At 38.8% G+C, this 16,031-nt stretch overlaps 1 long non-coding RNA gene across 1 annotated transcript; it reads left to right on the top strand.

The window, feature by feature from the left end:
- The first annotated feature begins 1,609 nt into the window (after positions 1–1,609).
- On the top strand, positions 1,610–10,216 carry LOC110199834 (uncharacterized). The gene is made up of 3 exons (XR_002322062.2): positions 1,610–1,670; positions 5,612–5,713; positions 9,951–10,216. It is a non-coding gene; the product is annotated as an uncharacterized LOC110199834 (long non-coding RNA).
- The last annotated feature ends 5,815 nt before the right edge of the window (positions 10,217–16,031 follow it).

The following is a 16,031-nucleotide window of genomic DNA, read 5'->3' as shown; positions in this document are numbered from 1 at the left end:
AGTCCTTTTCCCATTTGTATGATATCTTTGGGATATAGCCCTAGAAATGTTATTGCTGGATCAAAGGGTATGCACATTTTCATAGCCCTTTGGGCATTGTTCCAACTTGTTCTCCAAAATGGTTGGATCATTTCACAACTCCACCAACAATGCATTAGCGTTCCAATTTTCCCACACCTTCTCCAACATTTATCATTTTCCTGTTTTGTCATGTTGGCCAATCTGATAGGTGTGATGTGGTACCTCAGAGTTGTTTTGATTTGCATTTCTCTAATCAACAATGATTTAAAGCATTTTTTCATATGACTATAGATGGCTTTAATTTCTTCCTCTGAGAACTGTCTGTTCATATCCTTTGACCATTTATCAATTTGGGAATGGCTTGTTGGGAATCTTTTAGGCAATGATCAGTGGATTCTTTCAACTTCTATTTTGCCCTCTGGTTCTAATATATCAGGCAGTTTAATAATTTCTTGAAAAATGTTATGCACGCTTGTTTTTTATTTTTGTTTTTCTTTTTAGTTGTGGCTTTCAGGTAGTTCAATAATTCTTATATTATCTCTCTTGGATCTATTTTCTAGGTCAGTTGTTTTTACATGATAAATTTCACATTTTCTTTATTTTTTTTAACATTTTTTAAATCATGTTTTGATATCTCACAGAGTCATTAGTTTCCACATGTTCAATCCTAATTTTTAAGGAATTGTTTTCTTCAGTGAACTTTTGTACTTTTTTTTTAGAGAGTTACTTTCCTCAGTAAATTTTTTTGTATATCTTTTCCCATGCTATTTACTCTTTTTTTCATGATTCTCTTGCATTACTCTCATTTCTTTTCCCGTTTTTCTTTCTTCCCTAATTTCCTTTTTAAAACCTTTATTTAGCTCTTCCAGGATTATTTTTGGGCCTGAGACCAAATTACATTTTTCTTTTAGGCTTCACATGTGGCCATTGATGCTATTGTCCTCTTCTAAGTTTATGCCTTGATCCTCCCTATCACCACAGTCAAGCTCTTTTTTGGGTTTTTTTGTTTGTTTGTTTGTTTTTTTATCATTTTTTCTGCCTTTTCTTTTTTTTGTGGGGGGGTTACTTGGTATTTTTATGTGAGAGTTGGGCTCTGGTCTTGCACTATCTCAAGGTTTTTGTGCTGGGGCTCTCAGTGTTACTGCTGGCTTTCACTGGGCTTCAAGGCTTAGCTGCTTGCTTTCTCTGGAGGGTGGGGTTCCTTTCTGGCTTGCACTGGGTGTGTGTCGGGGGAAGGTCTCCCTGACGACCTCCCCTATGTGTGGAGTTTAGCTGCAGGCCTGCTCCAGGGGTAGGGCCTTGCGGCTCGGTTGCCATGGTAACAGGGTCTTTCTGCTGGCAGGCCTCAGGGCAGGGCTTCACCACTGGTCAGCAGTGGTGTCAACGCCTTGCTGGTGGCTTGTTCTAGGGGTGGAGTTACTGGGAAGGGGGCTCTGCTGTGCTACCTAGACTGCTCACTTGCCTATGGGGTTGCTGCTAGCAGGAAGGTGGGGCCTCCCTGGTGGATTGTCCCAGGCTTGAAGCTTGCTGCAGGCGCCCTCCTGTGAGGTTGGCTGCTGCTGCTGCTGCTGCTGCTGCTGCCTGCTGCTGCTGCTCTTGGATGTCACTGCCCTCCCACCCCAGTGAGACAGATCTTCCCTGCTGGGCTGGTAAGCTATATCCTTTCTTTTAGCTCAATTCTGGAGGTAGTTTTCTAGTTGTTTGGAGGGGAATTTTGGAGAGCTTCAAATGGCTCCTTCCTCACTCCACCATCTTGGCACTGGAAGTGGGCAATATGTTTTTACCAAAGGCTAAAATTAATTTTATATTACTTTATATTTATCTAATTCAATATGATAAATTATACTGAGTCCATTCTCAAGTTAGTCATTCTTTAAAAATATGTTTTACTTCATTAAATATCTTCCAATTTCATTTAAAAATTTTTTGATATTCATTTTTTTTGAGTTCCTTCCTGCCTTTCCCTATTCCTTGAGAAGCCAAGCAATATGATACAAATTATTCATGTGAAGAGAACAAAACATATTTCCATGTCAGCCATCTTACAAAAGAAAACACATGTATACACACACAAAATAAAGTTTAAGAAGAATGCTTCAATCTGCACACAGAGTTCATCTCTCTGGAGGTGAATAGCATTTTTCACCTTGAGTTCTTTGGATTTGTTTTGGATGATTGTCTTGATCAGAGTAGCTAAGTCTTTCACAGTGATCATCCTTGCAATATTACTGTTATTTTCTACAACATTTTCCTGGTTCTGCGCATTTCATTTTGTATTAGTTCATTTAAGTCTTCCCAGGTTTTTCTGAAAAGATCCTGCTTGTCATTTCTTATAGTAAAATAATGTTCAATCACAATCACATGCCACAACTTATTCAGCCATTCCCCAACTGATGGCATCCTCTCAGATTCCAATTCTTTCCAACCACAAAAAGAACTGTTATAAATATTTTTGTACAAATAAGCCCTTTTCATTTTTCTTTGATATCTTTGGGATCAGATCTAGTAGTGATATTGCTGGGTATAAAGGTGTGCATACTTTTAGCCCTTTGAGCATAGTTCCAAATTGTTCTCCAGAACAACTGGACCAGTTGACATCAACAGCAGTGCATTAGTGTCCCAATTTTTCCACATCCCCTTTAGTATTTGTCACTTTCCTTTTCTCTCATGTTACCCAGTCTGATAGGTGTGAGGCAGTATCTCAAAACTGTTTTCATTTGCATTTCTCTAATCAATAGTCATTTGAGAGTATTTTTTTCGTGTGACTGTTGGGTAGAGTGCCAGGCCTGGAATCAGGGAGACTCATCTTTGTGAGTTCAAATCTAGACTCAGACACTTACATACTATATGATCCTGAACAACTCACTTAATCTTATTTGCTTCAGTTTCCTCGTCCATAAAATGAGCTGGAGAAGGAAATAACAAACCACTCCAGTATCTTTGCCAACAAAATCCCAAATGGACTCACAAAGAGTCAGGTACAATGAAAAACAACTCAACAACAATAATCCCCTAAATATTTTTAGTCGTAGGAAAATATTTTAGGTCCATGCTGTGCACCTGGTCTCTATTGAAGAAGGAGTGCCTTGAGCTATATTCGAAGGCTTGACTACCTTTCCACTAAATGCAGGTTAAAAAAAGGCTATCACACAGTGAATTGACAATAAACCCATTTATTCAAGACAAGAGCAAGCAGAAATCAGAAATGATACAGATATACTAGACAATACACAGAGTGAATGAGCTCTCTCACTGGGAACAAGATATCTCCTCTCAGGGGAAATATCCCTGATCCCCACAAGGAAAATTTGCCCAAAGTCTTCAGGGAGGCAAGCTGGGAACAGATTTATGCTTGAAGCACCAGCTCCTCTACATATTGGCTCCTTCGCAGAGTATTTCTCTCCCTCCAGGACCTCTCACTGAAGAGAACTTGGAACTCCTCCCGTGAGGCCAGTATCAGAAAGACCTAGGTTTTCTCCTCATTCAAGATCTTTCCAACTGCCTCTCAGGTAGGGGCAGATCCTCAAGTAGTCTTTATCCATAAAGGAATCTTATGCAAAAGGGGTTTAAACCCTGGCTTTCTTAAACAAAAATAATTAAACAGAAGTGTTAACAAACTAAAACACGGAGGTTATCTTGGGAATGTATACTCACTCTTCCCCCGAAGGTAAGAAGAGATAAAAAGGGGAAAGATAAAATGTCATAGTTTTTGGCAGAGACATCAACAATCTTCCACATGGTTTTATCCCTTCCAGTCAGCATCAGTAGTAGTACTAGTTCTCAGACTCTCTCTGTCTCTCTCTGTCTCTGTCGTTCTCTCTCCGTGTATGTGTGTGTGTGTGTGTGTGTGTGTGTGTATCTCCCTCCTGCAAGTTAAGAAGTTATTTTTTTAAACACTGTCTTTTTGCTGTGGCACAGTCTCACCCTTACCGGGAGCTCACTAACAGAAATTGAGAGCTTTAGTTCTTCCAGCAGAAACCATTTCCCAGTACCCTCTACTAATACACTTGATATTTGGAACTGTATATCAGAAGACAAAAATAACACCAGCATTTAACTAAACAAGGATGATTAATCCAATGTTTCATTTGTTCCAAGCACCTTATAGTGACATTTTCAGAGAAAAAAAGTATGTATATATATATATATATATATATATATATATATATATATATATATATATATATATAGGGCCCTGGGCTTGGAATCAGGAAGCCTCATCTTCATGAGTTGGAATCTGCCATCAGACACTTACCAGCTATGCTCCCCTGGGCAAGTATTTAACTGCCTCAGTGGCCTCATCTGTAAAATAAGGTGGAGAAGGAAATGACAAACTATTCCAATATCTTTGCCAAGAAAATCCTAAATGGGGTCACAAAGAGTTGGACATGTCTGAAAGGACTGAACAACAACATGAAATTGATATAGGACAGTTTAAAATATGATTTGGTGGGCTGCTTTGTTGATTATATTTTAAAATTACGTATTAATAATTATAATGGTGATGATAATAGCTAATATTTATATATCATTTAGTATATCTAGACACTGTGCTAAGCACTTTATAATTATTAGTTCATTTTATTACATTCAGGACATGTATGTAGTATCTATAGACATGTCTCTGTATATCCATAAAACACAAATAAAAATATATAACATCAATAAGCCTACAGAATAACAAAATATGTACAAAGAGATAAATAGCAAAACTATGCTTAGTTAACAGAGTAATATAGCTTCAATAAATGCATGATATAAATACAAAAGCAAACATATATGAAAAAGAAAATAATGAGACATTCATCAAAGCATTCAGTAATTAACACATGCATTAATGAATATGTTTGTACAGACATATTACAGGGATAAATATTAGTTTTGTCATCTGCCTATATATGTAACAGTAACTCCAGTTTCCCCTGGGATATCATGTTAGTCTGGTAACAGAGAGGCCTAGGCTTTCCTATCACCTAGTGACCTAGTTGCACCTATATCTGACCTAACTGATGGTCTAGATTGGTCATGGTCATCACCAGAGATATAGTCTTGCTTTCACAAAATCAAACATGGGAGGGGTTATTATGCCGTCTGTAATAGTGGTATACCACTATGATACACAGGGGTGTATCATTTCCCAAGGTTTCTATGGCTGAATAGTAGGCAGAAAAGGGATTGCCTCTGGGTTCAGTCATCTCACTTCTTTTGAACTAGTTGATGGGTACTCCACTAACTGTAGTACACAGAGTCTTCTATACTTGAAATGTCGGTTTCTGAGCCCATTGCCTGGTTTGGACAGGCTTTGAATTATTGGCAGGTGATTTCTTTTGCTCTGAATCTGATAAGGTAAGTGACCACTTGGCTCTAACAGTTTATCAGGTAGTCCCAACAATTCACCTCTAGCCAATAAGAAGTTGGGGCAAACTGTCTTTACCATTCTAGCCCCTGCCAGTCTTTGGGGCTAATTTGTAAAGAACTCAGATGCCTAGTCTGTCCACAGCTGGATATGGAGTAGCTTTGCATTAATCTGTTCATTTATGTGTCCCATTTTATGATGATTTCTCAGGAAAATTCTTTGTCCTTTATGAAGGTCTTGACAACAAATTCAAGAAGTGTTCAGTAACCACCAACGTATGACTTACGTTCTATATATCCTTCCAGAGATATGATGTCAAGTTCCAAAGGTTTGCTAGTAGGTATATTCTCTAAATATTCAACACAAGTTGATAATACTTTTCTTTGCACATAATGAGCACTTACATGCTTGGTAATATCTGCAACAATCTTGGGCTGGTAAAATCTTTCTGCATCAGCTTCCTTATCTATAAAATAGGAATAATAAGAGCACCTTTCTCCCAGGGGTTGTTCTGAGGATAGCATGTGTGAAGTGCTTTGCACATCTTAAAGCACTACAGCTAAGTCCTGAATAGTGCAAATAATGTATCTTGTGAAGTAGTTGTATGCATTTAAATTCACACTATGCAAAGTTATAATTATGTAAAATGTAATAAAATATTGGTTCCAGCCTAATGGAAAAATGTCAGACAAATTCAAATAATGTGACCACTTCATGGGATTCATTATTTCCACTAATCAAAACCTGGCTCTATATAACTATTGGCTGTTATTATTATTTCACAAGAAACAGGGATTGTGAGCATGCCAGGAGATGTGATGGATGGCTTTAGGCTGCAGCATGTCAGCAGCTGCTTCTGGCTTTTAAGTCTCTAGGAAATAGGGAAGCTCCAACAAATCTAAACAGTTATTGATTAATATGAAAATCATAAATCCCTCAGTGAGCACTTGGTGCTAGTCAAAGCAATGCACTTTACCAGAGGGTGAGATCATTCAGAGCGCAAAGGATTGTCGTTATGCCAAGTTCAGGGCATAGCCTGCTTGCTGGGCCTTAGCTCTGGGAAACAGTGTCTCCAAATATCTTGACAGAAGGAAGGAAGGAAGGAAGGAAGGAAGGAAGGAAGGAAGGAAGGAAGGAAGGAAGGAAGGAAGGAAGGAAGGAAGGAAGGAGGGAGGGAGGGAGGGAGAGAGGGAAGGAAGGAAGGAAGGAAGGAGGGAGGGAGGGAGGGAGGGAGGGAGGAAGGAAGGAAGGAAGGAAGGAAGGAAGGAAGGAAGGAAGGAAGGAAGGAAGGAAGGAAGGAAGGAAGAAAAAGAAAATATGCTTTAATTTGCACTCATCATCCATCAATTCTCTATCTGAAGGCAGAAAGATCATGAGTCATCATGAGTCCTTTGGAATTGTTGTGGGTCATGGTGTGGATCAGAATCTTTCAGAGTTGATTATCCTTACAATAATGCTGTTACTATGTAGATTGTTCTCCTGGTTCTGTTCATTTCATTTTGTGAAGGTTCACGTAGGTCTTCAAAAGTTTTTTCTGAAACCATCCCTTTCAATTACAGCACATTCATACTCCATAACTTTTTCAGCCATTACCTAACTGACAGGAATCCCTTCAGTTTCTAATTCTTTGCTACTACAAAAAGAACTGCTATAAATATTTTTGCACATATAGGTTCTTTTCCTCTTTCTTTCATCTTTTTGGGGTATGGCCCTAATAGCTGTATTGCTAGGTCAGAGGGTAGGCAAGGTGTAATAGCCTTTTGATCATAGTTTCAAATTTTTTTCCAGAATTCTAACAACTTTGCCTCAGCTCTTCCCAAACCTTTTCAATAATGATCTAGAAAATGTGTCAAACTGAATTTTGAGTGGCAAATTCAAGAAAAAGTCACAGTGTGTCATTTTTCTAACCCAGGGCAGCTTAGGAAGATAAATAGAGAGGTCTGAAGACTCAGGTGTGGGGGCTGACAAGGAGTTAAGGGAGCAGAAATGACATCAGGCAGTGAAAGAGATCAGCCCAGTACCTCGGGATTGTAAGGAGACTGACTACCTGGTCAGAAACATAACCCCTATACTAGCACCAGAAGCAGGAACTGGTGCCATCTAGCAGCTCTATCATCCATTACCCAGTTCTCAGTTGAAGTTCCAGGGCAGAGAAGCATGATCTCAGTAGCTAGGCAGCAGGGGCCCTATCTGGGTAAGGATTAGAGCATAGACTAAGAGAGTAGTAACCAGATATCTCCCTAGTTCACATCACCTTGAAAGTACTGAAAATTTATAGGCCCCCAGATCTAGTTGAGAAAGCAACAGGACATTAAAAAAAAAAAAAAGAAGAAGCTCAGGCCAATCAACACCCCATATCCTACCAAAAGTGAGCAGAGCCCAAGTCTAACATGAAATCCAAAGTCAGGAATTAGGCTGGAAAAATGAGCAAAAACAAAAGTGGAACTAGTTCATAGATCCACCAACAGACAATGATGCACAGCCTATCTAGAAGTTTCCCAGTTTTCATGGAGAGTATCACCATTCTTCCAGTCTCCCAAGTTCACAACCTTAGTATGATTCTTGACCTTTACTCTCATTCACCCTAAACATACAAACATTTGCTAAATATTGCCATTTCAACTTCTACGACATCTCTGACATCTCTTCCTTTCTCTCTACTCTGTCTCCTTATTTCAAGCTCTCACAACTTCTTGCCTGGATTATTTCTATGGCCTCCTAATTGGTATCCCTGCCTTAATTCTCTGTCCACTCTAATTTGTCTTATACACAGATGCCAAAGTTCATAGCATTCAGTTTAAATTCTTCTGATATTATTCTATGTGCCTTCTTTTAGTCATGGTATATATTAATTTTCCTGATTATTTTTACTTCAGTTTATATCAACACGTATAAGTCTTCCCATGCTTCTTTGTAATAATTACAATTATTACTTCCTATACAATGTAATAGCCAATTACACTAATATACCACAACTTACTTATCTGTTCCTCAACTAATTGGGCAACCCTCAGTGTCCACTTCCTTCCATCATGCCACATGTCTCCTACCTGATCTCAAACCTTCTGTGAGAAGAGGAGAAGGGTCGTTCCATCTTGCCAGTCTCCTACTGTTGAAGTGTGGGGAAAGGACATCATTCCATCAAGATTCTGAAATAGTCTCTTGCCTGGAGGAAAGAGAATATCGCCACTTCTTCTGCTCTAAGTTCTTGTTCCCTCAGCTCTGAAAGGATTCTGCCTTTAGGTCATGATACTACTAACTTTGAAAATATTCCTAAATTTTTCACTTAATAATTAATAAACTCTTGCCTGGTCATACTTTTCCAGATGATCCCAGTGTTTGTAGAACATCATCCAAACCCCATTCCTCACCCAGACTACCTGATTCTTGGGGCAGCCAGGTGGCGCAGTGGATGGAGCACCGGCCCTGAAGCCAGGAGGACCTGAGCTCAAATCTGGCCTCAGACCACACACTTGACGCTTACTAGCTGTGTGACCCTGGGCAAGTCACTTAACCCCAATTGCCAAAAATAAATAAATAAATAAAACAAACAAACAAACAAAAACAACCAGACCGCCTGATTCTTTATTCCCATTCCCTTCAACTCATCTCTCCAAAGTTCCAACTAAACACTACTCACCCCTTCCACTGTACCCTCTGGAATGCCTGCTCCATAGACAACAAACTTATTTTCCTCATAAATATTTTCCTTTCCAGCTCCTTCCATTTTTTGGCTCTCCCTGGAATCTGGCTTCCTCCTGAAGACACAGCCTCCCTGCTCACCCTTTCTAGCACTGGATGTACTTTCCCTTATTCAGCAAGGAATTGAAATACTCCTTGATCCCAACTGCCATTTCCAAGTTCTCCCTCTACCACCATCACTTGATAACCTCTCCTTAGAGGTTCATGCAATCTACATTTACCTCCCAATCAAAATTTTGGTAACTTACTAACCTCCAGAACATTCCCCTTCTTTTCTCAATGAGTTCAGTACCTGGCTCCCAGTCTTTCTCTCATGCCTTCATACTAAGGGACTTCAACATACATATTGATACTCTCTCAAATACCCTAAACTCTCAGTTATTCAATCTACTTATTTCTGTTACATAATCTTTCATCCCATCTTAGCCATACGCAGAGTCATATTCTTCATCTTGCCATTACCTACAAATGTACCCCTTCCGCATTCATAAACTCTGAAATTCTCTTACTTATTATATATGTGTGTGCGTGTGTGTGTGTATACATATACACATACATATATATCAGTGTATACGTGTATACACACATATTATAACTGTATTAGCAAAGGGCCTCATTTATCCAAATCAATAGCAAAACAGAAATCAGAAAAAGTAAATATATGAGAGTATATACCTCACAATACATAATGAAGTAGATCTCCCATTGTTATCAAGGTAACTCAGCTCAACCTAGGGAGAGAGTTCTAAATCTTACACAAAGGGAAATTCCCTGAAGTCTCAAGTATAGCAAACTGGGAATGGGATGTGATCAAAGTTCTACATGTAGGCTTCTTCTCAGAGTCTTTTTCTCTCTCCATTGACCTGAACAGAAGTTGGCAACATGGATCTTCCTTCTCAGAGATGGAAGCCAGATGATGAACCTGAAGAGGACTGAAGAAACAAGATCTCTCTTCTCTTCTATTCTTGCCAACTCAGTTCCAACTTGAAAGATCTCTACCAATGAGAGAGTCTCATTCCAATGGGCTTTGAGGTTTGGTTTACATTCCTCCACTCGACCAAAATTATTTATATTCCCTTGCAAAAAATCATCTGGGACAAGTCTAAAATGCATAATTATATAATAAAGAAACAAACACCAGTGCTTTAAAATAACTATTTCTTATTTTACTGTTAAGTTCATTTGACTATGTTTGGTGTTATGTTCACATTATAGCAAACTCTGTTAATTGTTTTGGCATATATACCACTGCTTATAGTTAAGTTGTATTTTATATATAGGTCTATTGATTGTGTTTCTTATCGCAGTTAGTTATTTTTATTTAATTAAACATGCTTGTGGATGTAATGTACTTTTGAAATGTTCATGTTTTATGTCTGGTATGTAGCTAGGCATACTGTCACAATAGTACCCTCCCAGGTGATGCTCTGTATAATGTCATGTCTATTATGTGCACTTATTTCAGTTTCCATGGTGTCAAAGTTTGGTTAACCAGGAGGCCAGGAAAATCATCCTTGTCATTTTTTTAAAAAAGTAATCACAGCATGCTAATTTTCCACTTCTTCCCAATAGAAAACCTTGCTTTTTGTCCACACCATGACTTCTAACCCCTCAATCTCTCAGTTCTCTCTAGACCATTACCTCTGTACTAGCTAAATTCTGCTCTTTTTCCCATCTTGACAATTTGGTGAACCAATTCAACTTCATTATTCTCTTCTCTTCAGTCCCTTGCCCCCCATAATCTTTAATTATGCCTTGCCAAGCCTCATCCTTGGGTCATTCCCACCTTCCACTGCCTTCACTCCTAATACAAAGTGGAGAAAATTGTAGAATTTTACTTGCTGGGTCCTCTACAAATTATGTCACATGGCCTCAACTCACTACTTCAAATCAATCTTTCTACACCCTCTTACTAATTTATTATTGCTGCCTGATCAAGTGATCCATCCCATCTCCTCTAAAAGATTGCTACCTTGAATATCCCCATTCTTTCACTTAACTTCAATCTCTTGCTGTTTGCTAACTCCTCTATGCTGAAAAAAAATCTTCACTTGATTCTTCCATCCCCACTAACTATCGTCCTATAATCTTCCTGACTTTTGCAACTAAATTCCATGAGAAGGTGGTCTACAACAGGTACCTCTTCCTTCTCTCCTGTAACTCTCTTCTTAACTTTCTACGATCTAGTTTCCAACCTCATCATTCAGCTGAAACTGGTCTCTTCAAAATTATCAATATGATCTCTTACTTGCCAAATCTAATGGACTTTTCTCAATCCTCTTCCTTTTTGACCAGTGCCCTCTGTACTTTGTCATTTGTCAATCCCCTCTTCTCCTTGATGTCCCCTTCTCTCTAGGTTTTCAGGGTACCACTCTCTTTTGTTTCTCCTCCTACTTAACTAATTGCTCCTTCTAGGTCCTCAAGATCCTCAACCAGATCACACCCAGTAAGGACGGGTGTCCCACCATACTCTGTCCTAGGCCCTTTTCTCTTCTCACTCTATACTACTTCACATGATAATCTCATCAGCTTGTATGGATTTAATTATCACATATACACTGATGATTCTCAAATCTACTTATCAATGTCTAACCTCTCTGCTGACCTCAATTCTCACATATCCACCTGTGTATTAGACATCTTGAACTAGATGTCCTGTAGACATCTTAAACCAACATGTCTAAAGCTGAACTCATCTTCTTTCCTTCCCTAATCCTACTCTTTTCCAAACTTCTCTATTGTTGTTGAGGACACCACCATCCTCCCAGTTCCTGAAATTCACAGTTTCATCAACTTCAACTCCTCTCTGTCTCTCACCACTACCACCCCATATTCAATCTGCTGTCAAGGCCTACCATTCCGTATTTGCAACACCTCTCAAATGTGACCCTCTGAAACTGCCACCACCCTGATGTAAGTGTTCATTTCACTGCACCTAGAATATTGCAATAATGTGCTGGGGGCTCTGTTTGCCACAAGTCTCTCTCCATTCCAGATTAGTTTTATTCAGCTAGTAAAGTTATTTTCCTCAAATGCAAGTCTGACCATGTCATCCCTCTATTCAATATACTCTAGTGGCTTCCTGTTGCCTCCAGGATCTTCTGTTTGGCCTTAAAATTGCTTCATAACATAGACTTCTTCCTTACAACACCCCCCACCTACTCTTTGATCTAACAATACATACCTTCTTGCCATTCTTTGAAAAAGACATTCTATTTCTTGGCTCCAGGCATTTCTGTTAGTTGTCCCCTAGTTCTGGAATGCTGTCCCTCATCTCTGCCTCCTTATTCCCTGCTTCTTTCAAGTCCAAGCTAAAATCCTATCTTCAACAAGAAATCTTTCTCAATCACAACTCAAGTGCCTTCCCTCTGTTGATGAGAGACACAGAGAGAGAGATTTGAGTGTATATGAATGATAGACATAGATAGACAGAAAGAGAGAGAAATAGAGATAGACTGTAAGCCTCTTGAGAACATGGACTGTCTTTTGACTTTCTTTGTATCCTCAGTGCTAAGCACAGTGCTTGGCACATAACAGGTGCCTACAAAATTCATACCGACTGATTAACTTTGCCTCTGCAAGAAGTCTTGCTATAAATACTTTGTTGTTACATTTCTTTCCATCATTTACCTCCTTGGGGTATATGCATAGCACTGCATCTGTGGATCTATTTGTACATTTTAGTCTTATTCTTTCCATAATTCCATAATCATAAGCCCAATCGACAGCTCTGCCAACAGAATTTTACTGTGCCCATCTTCCTACAACATCTATGAAATTGACTAATCCCCTCTTTTGTCCACTCTATATGTGCCCTTATTATTTAGCTAATTTTCTGAGTATAAGTTGACAATTCAGAGTTGTTTTGATTTGCATTTCTCTTACAAAGAAAGATACTTATAATCTGAAGTTATCATTCCCCTAGACTAGTGTTAGTGAGCCAAAAGCCCAAGACTGACAGGGAGAAGAGGGTTCCTCTATTCCTCTCCCCTTACTCATTGTCATAGTAACCATGTTACAATTTGCTAGATCATGTAGATACCTGTTACACTGGCACATTTAGGTGCATAATAAGTGTTTGTTGCTTGCTTGATTGACACAGTAATTATGAGAACCAACACTTCATAAGTTTTCCCCCAGATAATAGGTACTTATATCTGAGGCTGCTGGAAGTCTTTCTATAATATGTACCAAGGTTGAATTCCCTTAAACATCAATCATGTGGGGCATCATGATCAGTTAATGCTCTTAAACATCCAACATTGCTTGAAAACCATAGTCTTACCCAAAGAAGTGACATCAGAAGCAGAGCTTATCCCTCATATAAGTAAAAAGAAGCTAGCCTAAAATTATATTGCCGATGAAGACTTATCCTGATCCTTTTGCTTGAATACTATTGCTTGTATAAACATGAAGAAGGCTAGTCAAGGAACAGGAACCCTAAATGAAGGTATTCTCTCCACCCCCAATCTGGATGTACCCAAAAAAACCTTGACAGCCTTTTTACTCACTGTAGTTGTTTATCTAAGATCTGGCCAAATTTACCTCATATCATCCAATAAACCCTCATATGTGAGGTCTGCATTAAGCTTTGCTTTCACCTTTTAGTGGTAATATTAACCAAATAGTTATCCATTTAGAAAATATTTCCTACTAAATCACCTTTCCAATTCTTGAAATTAGCCCCAATAACATAGGACAGCTTACTAGAAGGCAGATTTGAGCATTGACATCTTACTAATTAAGCTTCAGAGACTAAGCTGTATCTTGATGATTGATCAGCTGAGGCTCAGAAGGATGAACTCTTGTCAGAGGAGCCACCCTCTCTGTGTCTCCAAGAATAAACTGTGAGGCAGCTCACAACATTTGTCCATTTCTTTTTCTGTGCTTTCTCATACTTGAACTTCTGACTGGAATTTAACAAGGTTGGACAAGGAATTTTTACCTGTTCCCACCAATCTTAGGAACAAAAAATTGTGAATTGACAAAGAAGCACCTGGTAAGAAGACTCCCACTTGTCTAGGCAAGCCTTGGAGAGGAGTTCCTGAACCTCCAGTTCATGTCTGTCTTCTGACAGTCTATTTCCTTTTATGAGCACAGGTTAGAGAACAGTGACCTCAGGAATGAACACTTCCAGTGTTAGTGATTCTCTGGTATGTAATTCTGAGTTGGAAAGTTCCTATATTCAAGAGTTAGGCACAGGCTTCCCAGAAATTTTTTTTTCCTTGATAGTGTATCTCTGGGAAAAGAAAGAGTATCCTCACCAGAGAATTGCCCTGTAGCTGAAGCACTAAAGCTATGGCACAGAGTTGGGGGAGGGAGGTAAAAATCAGAAATCTGGAACTTGTTTTAATTAATTGCTTAGCCAGGGTAGATCTGAAGTGAATATAAAATATTTGTTCAGAGTTTCTTCAGTGTCTCTGTGTTTTACAGGTTGTTTAATGAATTATTTCTGGACGGCTAGGTAGCACAGTGAATAGAGTCAGGAGGACCAGAGTTCACATTCAGCCTCAGATACTTACTAGCTGTGTGACCCTGAACAAGTCACTTAACCTTGTTTATCTCAGTTCCTCATCTGTAAAATGATCTGGAGAAGGAAATAGCAAACTTATCCATATCTTTGCCGAGAAAACCCCAAATGGGGTCATGGAGAGTTGGACGGGATTGAAATGACTCCAACAGCAACAAATTATTTGAGTGCTTTATGCTTCTATAATTCTTTGCGGGTTCCATGAATCCTTTGTATATATTAATGTATTTACTGTATTAGGCAAAATAAAGGTAGGTCCATTTTGTACTTTATGCTAGAGCAGGGGACCCTTTAGGGGTAACCTAAATATAAGCTATGCCTTAGTTTTGTTTTTAAAATTTCCCTGGAGTTTCTCTGAGGTGGGACCAGTGAGCCAAAGAAAAAAACTGATGTTTTGGGATCAGGTGACAGGCTTGGACACAAGTTTGTGTGAGCCTAGTCTTTGTGGCATTTCTGAGCTATATATGTGATACCTACAAAAAAAATTGGTTAGTAAAATTTCAAAAACATTTGCTTTCTTAGGTGATTTGGTGATGCCTTGTACAATCAATCATGTTTATATTACTCCTTTTCTGAATAATCTTTTCTTTATATACAGTATATAGGAGTACCTTAGCCCAACCCGGGTCAAATGTTCCAAATTAGTGGAACCCAAATCACTTAGATTTTGTTTTTTGTGTGCATGTTAAGAGTCTAGTCAAGTCAGTGAAAAAGGAAATTGCTTTATTTGAGGGTGCTCTGGAAGGGGAGTAAGTATATACTAATGTTGTTTATTGATAATATAGCTACGTGACCCTAGTCTCTATCTCCTTCTTCTTTTCCTTTCCACTGTTCCTTCTATTGTTAACTTCCCCTTTATCTTAAACCTATTCCTTTCACATCCCTTCCATTTCCTGGTACTCACTGAAACCTAACTTTATTTTGAAGATACTACATGTCTTGGAGCCATCTCCAGGTCTAGTTACTCTTTTCATATTCCTAACATAGGGATATAAGGATGGAATGATTTACTCTTTTCCCTACTGATGTCATTTTCACAACTTCTCTCAACCAATGTCAATCAACCACCACCTTTCCTCTATTAAAGTATGCTCCATCTTGCTCAGATTCTTATTGCTGTTATCGATGTAAATTTTGGTCCTCAATAAGAAGTTTGCAGTCTTATATTTTACTTTAATCCCTATTTGCTTCAAATACTTGGCCTCCTCATACCTCATCCTCCCTAACTCCCAGACAAGTAAACTATCTCCAGTCTACCTCAACCGTGCCCAGAAGCGGTCATACCTTAGATACTAATTACACACACACACACACACACACACACACACACACACCCTAGGTTCATTGTTCTGGGTGTCACAGTTCCATTTATAGCTCTATAAGGTATGGAACAACTCTGAATTGAAGAACTATTAATATATT

The sequence above is a fragment of the Phascolarctos cinereus genome, unplaced genomic scaffold (assembly GCF_003287225.1).
Source record: "Phascolarctos cinereus isolate Bilbo 61053 unplaced genomic scaffold, phaCin_HiC Scaffold_7;HRSCAF=346, whole genome shotgun sequence".
In the NCBI taxonomy this organism is placed as follows: Eukaryota; Metazoa; Chordata; class Mammalia; order Diprotodontia; family Phascolarctidae; genus Phascolarctos; species Phascolarctos cinereus.
This window is presented reverse-complemented; position numbering and strand designations above follow the sequence as displayed.